The 21,056-nt window shown below is 47.4% G+C and overlaps 1 protein-coding gene across 3 annotated transcripts in view; it reads left to right on the top strand.

Annotated features, from left to right (window-relative positions):
- Nucleotides 1-2,489: 2,489 nt before the first annotated feature.
- The window catches only part of Mtus2 (microtubule associated scaffold protein 2), a 373,086-nt gene continuing 354,519 nt past the window's right edge, over nt 2,490-21,056 (top strand). The window contains exon 1 of one of the 3 annotated variants that reach the window (XM_017598434.3): nt 2,490-4,144. The gene's annotated coding sequence lies outside the window, so the exon portion shown is untranslated. Of the gene's footprint in view, nt 4,459-21,056 lie in introns of all 3 variants that reach the window. The other 2 variants (XM_039089678.2, NM_001374100.2) reach the window with 2 other exon arrangements.

Here is a 21,056-nt window from a genome sequence, read left to right as displayed (position 1 = left end):
CAGCTCACCTGGACTGCACTGCGGTGGACAAGGAGAGAGTCTTACACAAGGCAAGGAGGCAAATAGTCACACTCAGTGCTGTTCTCTGACTTCCCTTCAGGAGAGTCTGGGGAACTGGGCCAATACGGAAAACAGAGACTCCTCTTTGAGAGGGGCTGCTCCCTGCTCCCAGGGTTATACCCCATTCCCCCAAAGAACGTTACAACCTCTATAGCTTTCTATACAGCCCAAAGGGTGGGCAGGGCCAATGAGAAGCTGGGGTGGGGAGGTGGGGGGGGGAGGGAAGACAGAAAGGGGAGGGTCATGGAAGGCTACAAAAAGTCAGGCCCAGAGCCCTCGACTTGACTCACACCTCTTTGGCCCCTCAAATCCCCTTGGTAACAGTTTGTCCTCAGATCTCTCTCTCTCTCTCTCTCTCTCTCTCTCTCTCTCTCTCTCTCTCTGACTAGTGTCTCTTCAGTCTGGTATTTGCATCCAGCTACCTTCAACTGTAACTTTTGATCACCAACCCTCACCTAAGACCCCTGTATCATCTGCACATGCACTGTGTGGTAGGGTGTGAGCGGGCCCCCACTCATGTGTACACAAATGAACACGCACACCAGCCACACACAGACCACATACGTGCAAACCATATGAAGAGTTATTATATAAGTTAGAATTCATCTACAACATAAAATACACTTTGTGACCATTGTTTTACACACACACACACACACACACACACACACACACACACACACACACACCCTGCTTCAGCAGCGGTACGTAACAACAGTTATTTGCACAGGAGTAAAGAGATCACCCATCCCTTTGTTTACCCACGGAATCCTTTTCATCTGAGGAGTTAGATCCTTTGTATGTATTCACATGAAACATTAACTCTCAGTTCTTCATGCCCTACCCTACCCCTGCAACCATGACCCCTCTATCTGTCTCTAGATAAGTGTCTAGTCTAGGCACCCATCTTCCTTTTCCCCCCTCTCAAGACAGCATTTCTCTATGTAGCCCTGGATGTCCTGGAACTCATTGATCAGGTTGGCCTCAAACTCGAAGAATCTGTCTGCTTCTGCCTCCCAAGGGTTGAGACTAACGGTGTGTGTGCGCCCATCCACGGGCCGCACTTCTCTGAACATCTTTCTTGAAAGTGGACTAATATGTTGTGTGGATGCAATACATTTTCCTTACTCATTTAGTCTTGGCTGCTGGGCTGCCCACATTCCATTTCTGTACCACATTCTCATGGTCTCTCTCCCCTCTCTCAAGCTCTGGTGGATGAGCCTAGTGAGCTAGGAAGATCTGGGGACTTCAAGGCCCAAAGACGATCCGATCAACAGAGAACAGGAACCAGAAGGAAAGTCAATGCTCAGCCTGGTAACTTTGACATAGCCGTTCCCAGAGGCCTTCTGTGAGCTTCCTCGGTACTCTCATGGCATCCTAGGAGGGCAAGCCTGTGCCTTCAGCAGGGCTCTAGATATTGCATATTTTCTTTTCTCAGTCGCTGTTCTATTGCTTCGAAGAGACATGACGAAGGCAGCTGGCTTACAGTTTCAAAGGATCAGTCCATCATCATCATGGTGGGTTGCATGATAGCACACAGGCAGACATAGTGCTGGAGAAGGAGCTGAGAGCTACTTCCTGGTCCACAGGCAACAGACAGACAGACACCAGACCTAGCATGGGCTTCTGGAGCCTCAAGGCCCACCCCAATGACACCTTTGACACCCCAATATCACCTTTGATAGGGCCATAACTCCTAACCCTTTCCAACACCCTATCAGGGGACCAAGCATTCAAATAGTTGAGCCTACAAGGGTGTCTTAGTTAGGGTTTCATTGCTGTGAAGAGACACCGTGACCACAGCAACTCTTATAAAGGAAAACACTTCATTGGGGCTGGCTTATGGTTTCAGAGGTTTATCATCATGGTGGGAAACATGGTGACCTAGAATCACCTTGGAAATTGGTGGCATATACCTTGGAAGTGTCTATGAGGACATCTCCATAGAGGGTTCTCTGAGATGAAGGACTTGCCTTGAGTGTATGAATACCACCACACTATGGGTCAGGGACCCTGACACAATCAAAGGTTTAACGAAGAGAAAGCCAGCCAGATGTTAGCATACTCTTTATTTTCCTGGCAGAGCCCAAGGAGTCAGTTTTATGCTGTTAGCTGTTTCTGCTCCCTGGATCTCAGTGCCTTGCCTTGTGCTACCATGGCCTAGAGATACTGATCTTTTCCACGGTCCTTGCTAGGAGGGCATTCTGTTGGCTCAGCACTGAGATCAGCAGGGTACCAGCAGGGCAAGGAGAAAAGACTTACTCACTTTGTGTTGGGAAGACAAGCCTGAGAAGAAATGTGTTGAAGAAGCTGGTGCCTGTCGTCTGGAGTGTGAGGCTAAGGTAGAAGCTAGCCAGAGCTTTTGTAGAGAGTTTAGTGAACACCAGGAGCTGACTTAGTGGAAAATGGTCGGGTTTGCCTGTGGGCGGGGCATGCATCCCCGGAGGAGTGAGAGTGGCCCGAGGAAGGAGCTGTAGCGTCCAGACCTCATTCCTTTCACCTAGGAGACACCAAGCTTTACAGAACACCCAAATAGGAAAGTGAAGGGCTTGCAGGAGGCTTTTCTATCTTTCTAGGTTTAAGTCAGGCTGGGGGTTTGTGAGTTAGGGGAAGGGAAGGACGAAGGCTTAAATGAAATGCGCTTAAAGGTTGATTTAGATTAGACTGGACTTTGTAATAACAGCCAGTCAGACCGCTTGTTAACACCCGAAGGTGACAGGAAAAGCCATAAAATGTGCCCTAGATTCTTCCAGAAGAAATGGGAAGCCACATAGAATAATGTAAAAAGACAGCCGTGTGAAAAGCGCTCTTTCATGATCTCTCTTCAGTATATAGACCAGTTAGTAAATAACTAAAATAAAAATCAGTTGGTATAAAATGTTGCTCGGCACAGCAGTGCTGGGGTGGGGGAGGGAGCGCAGTTTCCCACACTCTCGACCCCCAAGAGAAAGCGAGCAAGCGAATCAGCAAGCCCATTCTGCTAGCACCTCGTAGTCATTTCTCTGCCAGTCTGTCCCAAGCCTTGGGAACCAGAGGCTGCTGAAGCCCTCAAGCTGTCTTCAGGCTTCCCAGGTGCGCTGCTTTCAGGCGACCTGGAAGAGCCACTGAGAAGTCCCGCGTTCATGTTTACTTCCGAGGAATGGTGTGCATTTCGAAGCAGACAAGCTCGCGTTGAGCCAAGAGTCTTTCAAGTGGGTAGCCGGCTACGCATTGCCCCCAGAATTGGAGGCAGAAGCAGGAGGATATCTGTGAGTCCCAAGTGAGATCCTGCCTCAAACAAAAAGACACCCCACCTCACCCCGCAGCCCCGCCAAACCCGCACACAGCCTCTCACACAAAACCCTTTCACAGCCACTTTAGTCTCTTGTCCATCAGCCCCCCTACCTCCCTTCCAAGTTCTCCCGCCGGACCCCAGCTCTTCTTGCCGCACGTAATTAAAAGAGGCTCTCTCTTCCGATTGGACCACAGCACATCCCACTCGTGGGAGTCCGGGCTCTAGGTCGGCGACCTCAGGCTGTTTCCCCTTTCCCTGGGGTCTGAGGCTGAATGCTCAGGGCCACTGTGGTCCCGTGAGTGCAGGGTCGTGTCCAGCCGGCAGAGGGCGCTCGGTTCCCCCACGGGGCTCCGGCCGAGAGGAGGCGCCGGGGCTCGTGAGCATCTCCGGGCGGCCGGGAGGGGGTGCGCGCCTTGGGCCGCTGCAACCCGGCTTCTGTCACCGCGGACGGCACCTCACTGGAGGGTGGGCGGGAGCGGCGTCTTTGTCCGGCGAGGCGTCCTCAGCCCGGGCCATCCCTGTAATCGGAGCCGGGTGGCCTGGGCGGTGCCCAGCGGTGAAGTGCGCGGGCGGAGGGCTGGCTGCGGCCACGGCCCCAGGTACCCTGGTGCCCCAAGCTCGCCACCTGCGCCACCTCTGCCCGCGCTCTGTCAAGTTGCAGAAGACCCGGGTGGGTCAGGAGTCTGGACGCGTGGGCGCGTTGCAAACTCCAGCTGCGAAGGAGCTGCGAGCGGAGGTAGCCCGGCCGGGGATGCTCCCGGAGGCTGCCCTGGTCTCTCTGCACATCCTTCTTGGCTCCTCCAGACTCAGGTGAGCGACTGTCGTCCGCGCGTCCCGATCTGGCTGGAGACAGGTGCAGAGCGGGGCGGAGGCGGTGCCTTTCCCTGGCTTCTCTGGCATCAGAGCGCCCGCTCCCCGCTGCCCACATCTTCTGCTCCGCCGGAGAGAGGCTGCAGCCCACTCGCACCTTCCGGGGATGCCAGGTTGAGCACGGTGTTTCAGAGGCGACAGCGGGTTAGCCTAAACGAGCTCCCACCCCTCTCCACCCCCAGCTCGGGATAATTCGGTCCGTGCCTTCGTCTTAATTTAGCACCGATGTGTTATTTCCTTGGAGCTCTAGAATGGTAAGGCTTGCTCCATCCATTTTTTTTTCAACCCCCTTCATTCCGAGTCTGTGCAGGGAAAGGAACTACAGGCTTGCAAGTGATGTTACTACCGTTCTATTTTAGATACAAACACCCAGAGAAGTACGCTTGGCGGCGTGCCAGAGGCGCCTGCACTCTTTGTTATGTAAGTGCTTCACAGGAATATTTGGTATCTGGTAAAGTTAGGAGCGGTTACCAGAGAACGTAAGAGCGCAGGAAGTCAGAGCCATAATTTCTGTCCTAGATCAAAACTTTCCTTCAGGATAAGCATACGATGGCTTCGATATCATTTAAAGGCGACGCGAGGTCCTTTCCAAAAAAAAAAAAAAAAAAAAAATCATACGGTAAAATCTCAAGCGTTAAGACACAAAACAGGTTTTTATGAAGTCTGTTATGAAAACCAGTGGGACGTCTCTGACAAGAAATAGGTGGGAAGTGATTTAAAGAAATAGGTCCCCCGTCACATAGCCTTTTTGGCTTTTAAACTGTTAGGTTTATTTTGCTGTCACGTGGGCACGGCTAATTGTGAGTTGATCGCTAATAAAGATCTCTGCTCACACGTACAGTAATTTTTCAGGTATAAAGACGAAAGTGGAAGGCATCAGATGCACATTCTGTCCCTACTGGCTTCTGGTGATGGCGTTTGTTATGTGTCTGGCTTTCTGGTGCTTGACATGTGTAGTCAGGGCTAAGACTGTTTGGTGGGTATTGCTTCGGGTTTCGTTTAGTCTCAGTGCAGCGTAAGGTGTGGTTCTGTGGGTTCGAGGTACCACAGCCATGCGTGTGGTGTATAGGGAGAGAAACTTGTGTTGGACTGGAGAGAAGCTAATAGATTTTAGCCCATGTCTCTTTTCATTTAAGTGATTTTCCTGCTTGTTTTTCTTGCAAAGAAAAGCTGTGTGTACCAGGGACCCTTAGTTCCACAAAGGGTACCCATGGGAGTCTTAGTGTGGGGTACAGTACATTACGCAGAGGAAACCCTGAAAGTTCAGTAGTCTTGGGGAGAGGGAGCGTCTTCTTTTGTTTGCATAATAAAAAAAATCAAGTTTCACCAAGGATTATTTTTCTCACTGAATGGACGATTTCATATACTATATGGGAATGCAAACTAGTCAATCAGGTGCAAGCCTTTTCGGTATTTTTAAGGACAGAGGGAAAACTGGCATCTTTTATAAGTGTACATTTCCATACCTTGGGGGCGGGCTTACCGAGGCTTTATGGGAGATTATGTAAGAGCCACGACGGTGGTGCTTCTGGTACTCCGTTAAACTCTCTGCTCTGGCTATTACATAATTGACACGGAACTAGGCTGTCAGAGCTGAAACCGTGGGGGAGGATGTATAAAGACCTAGGCTCATGTGGATGCACAACACACACACACACACACACACACACACACACACACACACACACACACACACGCCCGAGGCTTTCTAATGAATTGTTGCTGCCCAATTAGAGGGAGCAGCAGGGACGGTCGTTTGTGAATGGGAGATAAGAACTGGGGAGGATGGCTGGAGTAGATAACTGCTATGTTTAGCAATTTTCTAGAGATCTCAGTGCTGGCTGGAAACTTCTGCAGCCCTTTACATGCGGACTGAGACCCAGAGGCTGGGAATCTTGGGCTTCTGGTCCCTCACCTGGACTTACTTTGGGAGGCCCCGGGGTGGGGGACACTGGCCATGTATTTATGTGGTTTTGTAGTTTTGGGTTCTTTTTTAAATAGGGAGGATTCCATTGCTACTCTCTCAGCCCCCAATTTTATAAGTCCAAGTTTCTATGACTCGAATCTGTTCCATTATGTTTAAATGTTACCTTATGAAATAGCCTTTTCTTTTAAATTTTATTATTTTTTTTTTATTATATGAGTACACTGTAGCTGTCCTTCTGCGCACACCAGAAGAGGGCGTCAAATCCTCTATGGATGGTTGTGAGCTGCCATGTGGTTGCTGGGAATTGAACTCAGGACCTCTGGAAGAGCAGTTGGTGCTCTTAACCGCTAAGCCATCTCTCTAGAACAGCCTTTTCCTTTTTTCAAAATATTTATTTTGCCTGCACGGCTGTGTACTATATGCATGCAGTACCCATAGGGGCCAGAAGAGGGCATCACATCCCCTGAAACTGGAGCTAGAAATGGCTGCGAGCTGCCTGGTGAGTGCTGGGAATCGAACCCAGCTGCTCTACAACAGCAGCCATGATGTTTCTTTCTTTCTTTTTTTTTTTTTCTTTTTCTTTTTTTCGGAGCTGGGGACCGAACCCAGGGCCTTGCGCTTGTTAGGCAAGCGCTCTACCACTGAGCTAAATCCCCAACCCCAGCAGCCATGATGTTAAGTGCTGAGCTATCCCCCCAGTCCTCCCACCCCCGAACCTCATGGAGCTACTGACATCATACAGGTTCCCAAAGACCAGCCCCGTGTTTTGTCATCTCTCAGGACTTCTTTTCGGATCTGAGCGTGATCTGGAGAAACAAACAAACAAACAAACAAAACAAACCAAAACCAAAACAAAACAAAAACAACAACACAAAAGCAGCGCCGGGAGAGGATCTGTGTGGAAAGTAGGCTGCGGCTCATCTACATCTCAGAGGCAGGCTGCCAAAAGAGAAGGAACTAAAAAAAAAAACGGAAACAAAACAACTAAGAGATAGTCATTAAAAAATGTTAATGGGAACAGAGAGCCCCAGCTCTGCTGGAGACCTTCCTCTACAAACCCTTTAGCATCCATCTCAAGAAGGAATTTCAAGGGGCTGGGGATTTAGCTCAGTGGTAGAGCGCTTACCTAGGAAGCGCAAGGCCCTGGGTTCGGTCCCCAGCTCCGGGGGGGAAAAAAAAAAAAGAAGAAGGAATTTCAAATAGTGAACAAACAAACCAAGCCTCACAAGAAACAAAGTATGTTGGGAAGGACCAGGTGAGGCAGGAGACTGTCTGATTGGCAGTCTTCTCAGTGGCAAGAGCCTTTAAACTGTGACTGAGAGGGAGTTGTTACAAAGGGCTGAGGAGGGTTTCCTTTTTCTGACTGGATTTCTGCTTTCTATTGGAACCTGGATGTCTTCAAACCTTCCCTTTTTGACTCTCCCCACCATAGCACATACCTGGTGTCCTCATCTATCATCAGCCGCCATCAGTCACCTGATATTTATTATCTATGCATCAGCTGTCGTCCAGCATCCACAATTCATTATCCATCCATTCACCATCACACATCACCCGTCCATTTCTAAAGACGCCGCCCTTCGCCAAACACACCAAGCACCCCTTATGAGCCCTTTCCTCAACTGGGGTTGACATTGGCCTAGAAGATCTGCACTTTCAGCATGAATGATTTTGTCCTCTCATCCACTAGCTCTGAGACTTGAAGGCTCTCAAACGGGGTTTGTAGTGGGCACAGAATGACCTGGCAAAGACTTTAGCTTAATTCCCGTTTGTTACATTATTTATTTTAAAAGCGAAACAAAACCATAACATTGTAAGTCATTTCGCCATCACTTTGTGATGTAAACGAGTCTCTGCCACCCAGGGATGCTGTTTCTCAGAGACCTTTTAAACTGTGCTCACTCAGAGGCACAAGGCTCTGCCCCCAGTCTCTGCAGAGGGCTGAGACCTAACCATGGCAGTGCTAGACGGCAGACAGAACCCGCTAACCACAGACATTGAATATTTTGCCTTATTTTTGTATACTTCTATTCCCATCATTCTGACCCCACGTTCATGGACAGGATTTAAGTTCAAGTAGAAGTTGTTTTGCTTCTTCTTCCTCCTCCTCCTCTTCTTCCTCTCCTTCCTCCTTCCCCCTTCCCTCTCCGTTTCTCCTCCTTCCCTTCCACTCCTCACCCCTCCTTTTCTCCTCCTCCTCTTCCTATTCTTTGAGACATGGTTTCACTGTGTAACCTTGGCTGTCTTGGAATGCTCTCTGTAGACTGCGCTAGCCCTCGAACTCAGAGGTCCTCCTGCCTCTGCCTCCTGAGTGCTGGGATGAAAGGTGTGTGCCATCACCTTGTCAAGTTGAAGTTCTGTAAGGTTTTTTTCCTCTTGTCCTGAATAAAATCTGTGCCTACCGCAGCTTGGTGCCTGGATTAAAAATGTATCACCACCATACAAGGGTATACACAGTGAAGAAAACGGGAAAACACAGTGCCATAAGGAATCCGAGGAGCATAAGTAAAATGTCGAATGGACTAGGTACAGTGGAGGAAAATAAGTCAGACGGGGGAGAATAGTTTGGAGGAGAGAATCACTATTTCTAGTAGTATGGTCAGGGAAAGCTCACTGAACGCATATAGCGCTGACCCTCAAGGGTTCCTGGTAAGGGAGGAGCCATGGAGCGCAGAGGGCAGCTGGCCCCTGGGAGCCAGGTCTAAGGGTAGCACTGGAAATTCTCATGCTAATATCATAACGAGCCACCAGCAGCTTGGATGAGTTAGTGCCGGCGTGTCCCGCAGGGCGTGTAGGTTGATGGCAGAGAGACAGGTGTAACCAAGGTGTCTCAGGGCATCAGAAACCTGATCTGGACCACTGAGTAGGGCTTTTATCCTCAGTGGGAATCCTCCTGGTCTGTTTTAGCAAAGAGGCCAGCAGGCGAGTTCCCTGGCCACCTGGATTTTTTTTGCCCCTCAAAAATATGGGCGCTGTGGTGGAGAACCACAAAATTCGTCCTTGATGAGTATTTCAATATCGAAAGAAAACGAGTCAGAGAAAAACCCACGTGAAGGCAACCTGGCTATACGGTGTTTAGAGGGGCAAGGCTCCTGGACACCCAGACACTCACCTCGCATCTGACGGCTCAGACATGTGGATGTGTGTACGTGTGCACCTGGACCCAGGCTTCCACAGATCCTTTATCCCAGAAGGTAGAGAAGCCCCTGGGAGAATGGTAGCTAGGAACCGGCTGCTCTTTTACCCGCCTTTCCTGGGCACAGAGGAGGAGGTCAGGGTTTAGGAGAAAGTCTAGGCGTCTAGGTGAAATGCTTACTTTTAAAAGACCTTGGCTTGTAACCACTTTTCACCCCCAGGAGCCTAAGGAGGCGCCTGCCGTGTGGGGGTTCTTTGTCTCCTGCAGTGGCAGAAGGAACCTCGTAGGAGCTTTGATGGACACCCGCAGGAGACAGTTATGGGCGGCTACTGCGTCTGTTGCTCCATCTTGTGTCTCGTGGTAAACCTGGGAGATGCGGGGGATTTAAGGCATTCCTGGCTTTTTGGTACTCTCAGCTGTCGTGACTAGGCCATTACAACAGATCCATTTGTCTGCGTAATGTGAAATCCAAATGGATTGCAAAACAGATATAAGATCGCAGCTGGGCACAGTGGCCTTTAACCCCAGCTCTCGGGAGGTAAAGGCAGGTGGGTCTCTGTGAGTTTGAGGCCAGCCTGGTCTACATAGCAGGTTTCAGGGCATCCAGTGCTACGTAGAGAGAGACTGTCTCGGGGGAAAATCATATTCCCAGTCACTTCTTAGACTCTTCGCCAGAGTGTTTTGTTACCAGAGTGTGTCCTAGATGGAAGGAGAGGAACTATAGTCTGCTGATATCGTGCTTGCTTTGCGTTTCGCAAGAACGGTTATTTTCTTCGAGGATAATGAACGGCCCTTGTCCTGCATCGTGATGACCCTTCAGTACTTCTCCATGTTTGCCCTGTGCCCTCTAAGGACCTCCAGCCCCACTGAAAGAGCAGATTCAGTTCCTAGACCGTGTGTAGGAAGTGAGCAGTGGGTGTGGTTAAGGCCAGCCCAGTGTGGATGACAGGTTGGTATTGGTACTGGGAAGTCTGAATCTCTTGCAGACAGAAGAGGCGAGCGTGGCATATTAGCTACTGTAGTACATCTGCCCAGAAGCAAGTTGAGATGGCTACAGAGATTTTTCGGTGCTTTCTAGAAGCACAGGGGAGACAGCACGGAGCATAGAGCCACGGGTTTCAGGAAATGACAACAGAGGCGAACGGTAGGAAAGCCAAGTCCCCACACTTTGCCAGATGGCTGCTGGGAAGTACTAATCCCAAACACAATATGAACACGGTCTCTGCGAAATGACTGGAGAAGCAATCTCAAACTACCAGAGTTAATTGTCTCTGCGCTGAACTGTTTGAAATTACTCATGCAAAATACCTTCTCAGACAGTCTTTCTACACACACAGATGGGAACTTGTCACATATGCCCAAACCGTTTTTAGTTCCCAATCGTTTTTTAACATTATTTATTTATTTTTATTTTATGCGTTTGGGTATTTTGCCTGCACCCATAGCTGTGCACTGTGCATGCAGTGCCCATGGAGGCCAGAAGAGGGCGTCAGATTCCCCGGAACTGGAGTTACAGATGCTTGGGAGCTGCCAGGTGGGTGCTGGGAATTGAACCCAGGTCCTCTGGAAGAGCAGTCAGTGCTCTAAGCACTGAGTCATCCCTCCAGCTCTTAGGAAATTATTTTAATACAATGACGTTGTCTTTGATCCTCAAACTTCATACTGAAAAGTTTCTGCAAGGGTTTTGGGTTATAATTCTGAGAAGAATTTAAGATGCCTCGGTGAGCTGTACATGCGAGTTAGAGCTGGTATTTTCGTTCACTGGGTTGGGAACGGAAGAGCAGAAATGCACCTCCCCCCACCACCCTTTATTTAGTGTCATTCTGGAGCCTAGTACTTGAGCCTCAAAGGTTGGACGTTCCTGGAATAAAAAGGGTCGATTAATTATTTTTTCCAATAGAACTTTAGTGTGTGTGTGTGTGTGTGTGTGTGTGTGTGTGTGTGTGCCAATAATAGTTAAAGAAGGGACTTGGGAAGGAGTGGGGGAGGCTCGGAAGGTTCGGAAGGTGGAGCGTGAGGTAGAAATGATACAATGCAGTAATCACGTATGAAATTCTAAAAAAAGAGCGAAAGTAGAAAAAAAAATAAAACGTAGAAGACGCACACAGATGAGAATGGCTGTACCTATATAGTAATCCTATCCAATACAGTACTGTGAGCCGCATACGTGGTGCATTCTGGTGTTGGCATTGAAAGGTAAAGCCAAATTGAATTAGTGGCAGGGCGGTTCATGTCATCTAATCTAGCTGTAATATGTTAACTTTCCCAGGCACGCATGTAGAGGCCAGTAGACAACTCGTGAAGTCGGTTGGGTTCCGGAGGTGGAACTCATTTCTACCTGCTGAGCCACCTCACAACCCCTCAAATCCTGTATTTTATTTTTATTGTTTGGTTTTTCGAGATAGCGTTTCTCTGCGTAGCCCTGGCTGTCCTGGGTTTTGCCCCTGCACACCAGGCTGGTCTGGAACTCAGAGATCTGGCTGCCTTTGCCTTCTGAGTGCGGGGACTAAAGGTGCGCACCACCACATCCGGTTCAGAAACCTGTATTTTATACAAATAACGACTCTTAGTACTACTGACTGGCTGCGTTTCTGGTACCCAGAAGCCATGTCTGCGGGAATGGTTATTGCATCGGTGACTTTCATGTAGCCTTCGGGCTTTTAGAAATGTGCCGCGATGCACACAAAGTTCTGATATTTATTTATTCTGAAGACATTACTCCCGTTCTTCCTCAAAAAGCACGCGGTCCGTTGCTGCGGTGAGACACACATGGCACAGGCATGGCATCGTTTTCTTGTCCTCCCTTGTCCAGTGGAGGAAGCTGTGAGTCCTGCCTGGGCCAGGCTGAGCTGGACAAGAAGGGCTTTACTAGGGCGATGCTCAGGAAGGTGAAGGGTGGGGCGATTCCGGAGAGCCAGGAGGAAAGGCAGGGGTGCTTGCAGAAGCGCCGCTAGCGCTAGCACGTCTTCAGCGGTTTGGTTCAGTTGGAGCAGGCGCGTGAGCGGCTTGCCCGCGGCTTGCCCGCGGAGTGGCGTGGCTGAGCTGGAACTGGAGGCTGAGCTATCGGAGGTCACCTGCTAGGGATCTTGGATTCCCTTCCTTGCTAGCAGGCTGTGGGAAGCCCTGCAGTGGGGTTTGCGTTCTAGTTTCAGCATTGCAGACAAGCCATTGACTTTTCTTATTTCCCTTCGGTCTTCTACAAGACGGGGGTTTTGGGATCCCAGGGGTTACTATGAAGAGTAAAGGACATAAAAGGTCCCATTTATGACTCCCATGACTATAGAGACCATCTCTCCGGTAGAGTTCGTACACTAAATTCATAGTGCTTCTTCAATATGGCTGCCTTTTAGTCATTCAGAGAACACTTTTAAGTATATATATATCTGTGGAGCATCAGGATCAACCTGAGGGTTTGTATTTAGGAATTCCATCAATGTTCTCTGTGTGTAGACACCTGGTTTCGATTGTTTACCAATGTGCAAAGTCCGTCTCCTCAGCCCTTTTCTATCTGAGGCCCAGGGTCTTTCACTAGTTTCCATGTGCTGTTGTTAGTGATGGTCTAGAGGCCCTACTCTCGCCACAGTGTTTGTTCCCTATGCCCCAGGGTTCCTCTGTGTGAGGTTGACCAGTTGCTTCTTGGCCAGCCTGTGGTCCTTCTGAGAATGCCCTTCCTTATCCAGTTTGGCTTTCACTTGTGCATATATAATTCTCACAGACCAGCCAGGACCCCTTAACTTCATTCAAACTCTTACATACATGTTTTTGTTCATGAACTTTAATGTGTGCCAGGGATCAACCTGGCATGTCGTTCCTCAGGAGCTGTTCATCTTGCGTCTTGAGACAGGATCTCTTATGAAGACCCATCGTGTGTGAGCTAAGCGAGCCTGGCCGGCCAGTGAGTCCCAGGCTCCACCTGTCTGTTCCCCCAGTGTAGGGATCACACCCACCCCCACCTTTTTGTGAAGTTGATAGGGATGGAACTCTGGTCCCACGGCTCTGTGTGGCAAGCCCTTTGTTTAATACCTGAGTTATCTTCCGAGTCCCTAATTCCTTATTAGCAAACCATTGCCTTCTGTCTCCTCCTTACCACAGATTCTATAATCGCAAATGGTCAGGGCTATTAGTTTTCAGTAGCCATTAATAACAATACGTGCTTTTCTCTGATTACTAAGGCTCCCCCTCACCAATGGCTATCACTAACAACACACTTTGGGCTTTGTGGTGGTCAGCGTAGGTCCCAGTGCCTCTGTTTTAAGGTACAGCCACTACGGAGACCCTGCAGACAGAGTGCCTCTGTATGCCACTTTCCCCCTGGTGATCTTTGAGAAGCCTGATTGGTTATGAGGGAAACGATTGGTTTTCTCTAGCTTGCCAACTTGGACTCTTTCATTGCTCTCTAGAGTTCCAATGGCAGTTTTGACGTCACACGTTGATCTTATATTTCATCCCTACGCTTAGAAAATAGGGACAGAAAGCAGGTGACTGGTACTCAAGAGACCAAGGTGTTTTTTTGACAGGAGGGCGCTCACCCATGAACACAGTGAAAAGAAAGCAAGTAAAACTGAAGGACGGGCAGGAGGCTGCTGATTTAATGGGTCTCCTGGCGGGAGGGGAAACACTCCACCTTTTCCTGTTCCCACTCAGAAAGAAACACATCTTCGAACATGTAAATATTGGGTACCAAGGGATTCACAGGGCTGCTCTTCTGTTGGCTTCTCCTTCCAACAGTACTGTGCGCACTATGAATTATGTCAAGAGAGGCGTGGTGGGGGTGGTGGTAGGCTCTTACGATAGATGGGTTATTAATATATTTATCAGACAGGGGTGGATTCTTTTCATCCTGTCTGGGCTCGGCTTTGGACCTGCTTCATCCTCAGTGTGGTGTGTGCAGTTCCCACGTGAGCACCTGCTCCCCGTCCCCACCCCCTCTCTAGACCCGACATCCATTCTCACCCGCTCTTCCTGCCCCTCTTGCCCACCCTCCCCCTTGCTTGTGATCCCAGCCACAGCTTTGCTCTTAGAGAGACCTTAAGCATTTCGGAGGGGAGGCTGGGAAGGCATTGCTGATGGCTGTGGATGGGAAGAAAGAACGAGAAGCATCAGGAAGACCCCTAGAGTTGGAGAGAATGCAGTTATTATCTTTTGGTCACCAAGACCAAGATACTAGACTGTTGACACCGAGAAGAAAATTATTGGATGTTAATCAATAAATGGTGTTGAATATTTAATTGTTTATAATAATCCTCCCCAATCTTGTCCCTTTCTTTCTTTCTTTCTTCCTTCCTTCCTTCCTTCCTTCCTTCCTTTCTTTCTTTCTTTCTTTTTTTAATCCAGAAAAACTTTCCATTAGCTTTCTAGGTGAAAATGGTTGAATATTGAGCCTGGTGGCTGGCCCTCAACCCAAGAAGAGCAAAGATTTTGTGATATTTATTCCAGGAGGGATTTGGAGGAAAACATGTGTTTTTTCCACTGTTTAACAGTGGGTCTTTCTGTCACATGATTGAGGGAAAAAAGTTTTTTTTTCCTGAATTTTTGGAAATTATTATTATTATTAGTAGTATTAGTATTAGTATTAGTATTAGTATTTTTGGAGCTGGGGACGGAACCCAGGGCCTTGTGCTTGCTAGGCAAGCGCTCTACCACTGAGCTAAATCCCCAACCCCGGAAAATATTTTTTTTTAAAGGATGCAATTGATATTTTCATCATTTTAAGATCCATAAGTTTATTTGGTTCTTAATTTCTCCTGAAGTAAAATAAAATTAATCTGGAAGAGACTACATGTAATAGCATTTGCAACACGGAAGAGCCACCAAACAGACACAGTTATCACGAGTCAGAGGCGTGTGCCCCCCAGAAGAGTGTCAGCTTTTTCAATGATTTCATTTCTGCGGGGTTTTCATGGTCATTAACTACCCAAGGGATGAAGACAGTGAGAAAATGCAGTCATGTAATCCATGGGGGGATTAACCAGAAAATAAGATTAAGTGGCTCCCTAATCCTAGATTTAGCCTGTAGAAGCTCACAGGATGACACCAAGTGGAAGTTTGTGTAATTACAGTGTAGAGCCTAAAAACTCGGACCGGACCTATTCCACCCGGATACGTCATCACGCTGCTGTTGCTTGTGTTTCGCTGGCGCTCTCTCCCGTGTTTTCGCTCTCTCCCGTGTTTTTCGCTCTCTCCCGTGTTTTCAGGTATCTTTTTCTTTCTCAGGTCTCCACAGCTGGATCGTCTGCTAGACCAGATTGGGACCAGTGACCCGGAAGCTTGTTTGGGGGGGGGCAGGGGTCAGGGGTCAGGGGCCAGGGGTCCAGTTCACATACAGTCCTCTTTCGTTTATTATTCGTTGCGGTCACCCCTTGAGTGCCTTACGCTTCCTGCTATCTCTCAGTAAAGAGCTGCCACTGTTTTTATTTATGTTTTCTGTAAGCGATTTCATTCATTTAAAAGGCCACCGACAATGAATTCTCCTACGAAAGCTCGTTTCATTTAAAAGCGCAAAGAATACATTCGGATGGCAATTGAGACTCAAGTTCAAGCTTCATGTTTTGTTAATGATTTTTTTTTTTTTACAGATACAATAGACATCTCCTTCTTCGTGGTAATTAATCTTCTACTATGACAAAAGGTTATCTCGTTATTGTAGTTACATCGAGTGACAGAAATGGGACAAGAAGCTGCAACAGCGCGGGGCTGAGCGGTGGTGGGAGGGCTTGGTGAACTCCATGCGTGGTAAATAAAGCTATGCAGAGAAGCCAGCCTGGCAGTTTGCACCTGCAGAACCAGCACTTGGAAAGCAGAGACAGGAGAATTACTGCCAGTTGGAGGCGAGCCTGTGCTATATAGTAAAAGTTTCAGGTCAGGCTCAGCCGCTTCATCTGTGTCTTAAAACCAAAAAAACTGACCAGGAAAGAAGCCCAGAGCCAAGAAAACAAGACTGTATGGGTGGCGAAGTCAGTACTCTATAAATAAAAGCCGTTTAACCAAGATCAGAAGCTCGAGTGAGCAGCCGTGGCCATGGAGAGTTTCAAACATCGAGGAACGCTCTTCTGGGGGAGGGATGTGTAGCCCATATGGCATTATGTGCAAATTAGACAAAAGCATTCCTTCCATATGACATTTTATTCCCATCTAATTGGAAAATTGTTGAACTAAACCGATTGTTGGAGAAAGATACTTTATTACCATATGCCAGAAAATTACGATGTAAATAGTCGAATTACCTACCAGGAATGTATCCAAGTTTTGAGAGAGACACAATTTTAAAAATAATTGAGATGTCCTGGTGAGTAGCGAATGCCTCTGAAGTGTGGCAATTTCCTACCGTGCATAGTCTGAACACCCTGTAGGGCGGTTCTGCATTTCGGACCCAATTCATGATAGATGGGAAACTTTTTTTTTTTTTTTAATTATTATGTTCTGGTGATAGGAGATGGATGGAGGATTGAGATAGGAATTTGAGGTATGGCTTTTATTGCACACTTAGGTGGTTTGAAGGGAATTTAATAGACATATTAAAAGCTTCTATAGGTTTTGGGTAATTTGATTTTTCTGGGGGTAAAATTAGGGAAGAAAAATGGGAACTATTTTAAATGAAAATTCTGGCTAATTCCTGCAGTTCTGTGCTTGGCTGTCAACTTGACACATCCGGGAATGCATTTGAGGAATTGCCCCTATCAACTTGGCCTGTAAGATGTCTCGATTGCTGATTGGTATGGGAGAGCCTAGTCCACCATGGGCAGCACCATCCCTACGCAGGTGGGCCTGCGCTGTGTAAGAAAGGTAGCTGTGGGGGCTGGGGATTTAGCTCAGTGGTAGAGCACTTACCTAGGAAGCGCAAGGCCCTGGGTTCGGTCCCCAGCTCCGAAAAAAAGAACCAAAAAAAAAAAAAAAAAAAAAAAAAGAAAGGTAGCTGTGGTCTCTGCTTCAGTTCCTGCCATGAATTCCTGTCTTGCCTTCCCTTGATGATGGATCTTAAGTGTAAGCTGAGTTAGTAGACCCTTTCCTCCCCCAGGGTGGTTTCAGTGAGTGTTTCATCACGGCAACAAGAAGCAAACTAGGACGGTGTTGTGAAGGACATTTTCAGATTCACCTCCCTCTTCATCCAAGTGAGCTTGTTGCACAGATAGGCTCCACCTGTGAGGCACTTCAGTTTTCAAGGACTGCTTAAACCTGCATTATTTTTAGTTCCAGGGAGCTTATTTCTGGATGTTCAGTGTGTCCATAAGGGCCAGCCCTTCCTTACTTGCAAATGTTCATAATTAATCTTCCGAAAAACTTGAAAGCTGTTATCTTAGTGTTGACATGTGCTTGGTAGCTATTGATTGACAGACACTGGCAGGGGTGAGGTATACTGGGGCCAGATTTGGGGTACTGGGTGGGAGCGTATGATTAATGATTGAAAAGTTATTGAGAGAGGCTGTGGAGATGGCTCAGCCAGGTGTTTGCTGTTCAAGCATGAGGACCTGAATCCAGATTCTTGGCACCCATGTTACATGTCTGTAATCCTAGCATTGGAGGTAGGCTAGTTGAACCAGCAAGTTCCAGCTTCAGCAAGAGACCTTGTCTCAAAAGAAAATAAGGTGGAGAACAATAGGGGGAGGGACATCCAATTGGCCCCTGGCCTTCACTTGCACATGAACACATGCATGCACATGTGTACACACCTGCTCACACCTCACACGCATGTGTGCACACACACACACACACAGGTTGCTGAAACAAAGAATGTCAGACCACACATAGAGAATACATGGCCTCAGATGTATAGCTTCATTTCCCTGGGCACAGAGGACAGAGTAGATCAGGGAAGCCCCAGGACTCTCTAGTGTGAGGAACACTAAGGCAGTTTTTTAAGAGACGTATTCCTGATTTCACCCGTGCACCTTCCCTTGAGAATAACCATGAACAGATCTGGGTGGTAGCCACTGTTTGTGTGAACACTCTTGCTATCCCTAGATTATTCTCAGGACCCATGCCTTTGCAAGGTGGGGGACTTGGGGTTGTTAACACAAGCATAGGAACGTAATTAGGAAAACCAATGAGATTTTGGGCGAATTTCTGTTATTTATGTCTAGAATCTCCCCACCCTCTCAACACACAAATAATCAGTATTTTGAGGGAAGGATAATTCATGTTATTTTTTTAATGAGAGGGTTGGGGAGGGCAGGCAGAGAAGGAAAGTTGAGGCCTGGAGGCTGATGGTACTCACCCCTCCTGAAAATTGTTTCTCCGCTTACCCTGGAGTTACTGTGTTTGGTTTTCTCTTTGTCTTTCCAGTGCCATGGAAATAGGAAATGAGGCCATTTTGGGAGCTGATGGTTGGCACCTGTGATATTGAACTAATAATTTTCTGTTTCAATTTTTTTCTCACCTTTCAGCAGGGAGGATGATAATTTGCTTGGAGAAGACACAGGGGGAGATGTTTGCAAACGGGAGCTTAATGAATGTTAAAATGAAGTAGAATGGTGTATCTGGAGGTGGCCTGACATGTCTTATCATTATGCCGTCCAGATAATTGTGTCGGCTGTTTTCTAAGGGGAATATTGAATGTGAGGATTGTGTTAAGATGTGTATCTGATATTTCAACAGAACGGATAGCTTTTTAAGAAAAGGAAGTGAGTGGTTCATCCTGTGCTGGGGACCATTAGGTTTCTAGAGTCTTTGTGTGGTATACCTTTAATGACTCAGAAGGACCTTAGGTCAATCACATGGTCAGGACTTGTATGGCAGTGGTTCTCAACCTGTGGGTCATGACCCCCTGGAATCTCATATCAGATATTCTGTCCATCAGATATTTATATTATGATTCATGATGGTAGCAAAATTACAGTTGTGAAGCAGCAACAAAATAATTTTGTGGCTGGGCGACCCTACAACATGAGGAACTGTATTAAGTAAGAGGTCACTGTGTCAGGTTGAGAACCACAGTTCTACTGTAAGGACCACTGCTTTGTTCAGTCCTGTTCTGGTCCTAGGACACATGTCATGTTGTTTGTTTCTTACAATACCCATAGGCAGGTGGTGTGTCCTGAGTGGAGGGAGGGGAGCTGGGACTACAGCCAGACATCACATGATTGACTAACTCCACGGACTTTGGACAGACATCTCTCTGCTAGATTTGTCTTAGGGTTTCTGTTGCTGTGGTCCATCACCATGACCAAACACAGTTTGGGGAGAAAGGGTTTATTTCACGTATATTTAATGCATACATCAGAGTCTGTCATTGGAGGAAGGTAGGGCAAGAACTCACCCAGGACAGGAACTGGAAAGCAGGAACTGATGCAGAGGCCATGGAGGATGCTGCTAACTGGCTGCTTCCCAGGACTTGCTCAATCTGTTTTCCAGAGGTGGTACCACTCACCATGGGCTGGGCCCTCCCCATCAGTTACTAATTAAGAACATGCCCTATAGCCTTGCCTACATCCTAGAACGTACAGCAATTCCTTAACCGAGGTTCCCTCCTCTTGGATGATACTAGCCCATGTCAAGCTAACAAGCTTGCCAGGACAAGGTCGAAAGTCATTTCCATGGTTGTGCGCATGTTAGGCTAGTCTGTCTTGTTCAACCTTAGACCTGTATTTTAAAACAGAGCAGATAATTCTGTCTTTAGAGGATAACAGATGAACAAAGTTAGGGGAATCCTGGAAATAAGTGATACAGAAGGCACTTGTTAGTTTCCCTGCTCTCCTGTGTTCTCACAGAGTGTTAAATGTTATGATTTCTTTCTTTCTTTCTTTCTTTCTTTCTTTCTTTCTTTCTTTCTTTCTTTCTTTCTTTCTTTCTCTGATTTTCCACTCTGATTTTGAAATACCTAGATACCAACTAAATGTGACCGAAATAGCTGCATATCTGGAGCACAAGAAAAAAAATCACTGCGTGAAAGTCTTATTTTCTGCTTTAAAACAACCCTCATGGGGACAGTGAGACAGCTTTGGTGGATTAAAGTGCTTGGTACCAAGACCAACGGCCTGAGTTTGTTCCTCAAGACCCACATAGTAGAAAGAGAGAACCGACTCCCACATGTTCTGACTTACACACGCAAGCCTGTACCCATACATACACAATAAATAGATATAATTAAGAGAAATAAAATAATACAACGACTCTCAGGAATAAGTTAGATGTGCCAGGTTTTTAGAAACCATTTGTTTAGGGAGCGTGAGGGCAATCGTTTTCTACTATATTTATTCCTTAGGCTGAAAATGCAGAAGAAGATACCAAATGCATTAGAATATTTGAATCCACAGTGGCTGTTGGGGGTGGGGGAGATAGCAAATGTCTCGTGAGCAATTCTGTTAAAATGATAACAATCACATAAGCCTCTTTGTTGTCCTTTGTTAAAGGGGGCTCTCCAGGGCTGGGGCTTCCAGCACCCCTGTCTGTGTCCTGCTATATAACCTTTGCAGTGAAGGATTAATTCTCTATTGGATTTGAGGCCAGATTTTATTACCTAGGTCACCAGGGCACACACATGGGGCTGGGTCCTGCTGGCATCGTGCCACCTCTGGTAATTAATTAGGTAGACAAAATGGCGTCACTTTGGTAGCAGGTACCTGTGTGGTATCTAAGCAGGTTGCCCATTAGTGAAGAGTTCCAGTCAGAACCTCAGACAAGTCCCCGTGATATTCAGGGTACTGTAGGGGTTTGCCCTGACTGACGTGACCCTAAAAGTTGCCGGGGAAACTGAAAATGGACAGATTGTTTCTCAAGTGCTTTTGGTAAGGTTGTTACATCCACTCACACTTTGAACCCAATGTGGGTTTTTCGGTCTTGCACCAAGAGCCTAA

Source organism: Rattus norvegicus, chromosome 12, assembly GCF_036323735.1.
Source record: "Rattus norvegicus strain BN/NHsdMcwi chromosome 12, GRCr8, whole genome shotgun sequence".
NCBI classification, from domain to species: Eukaryota; Metazoa; Chordata; class Mammalia; order Rodentia; family Muridae; genus Rattus; species Rattus norvegicus.
The sequence above is the reverse complement of the archived record's forward strand: the minus strand, read 5'-3'. Positions and strand labels throughout refer to the sequence as shown.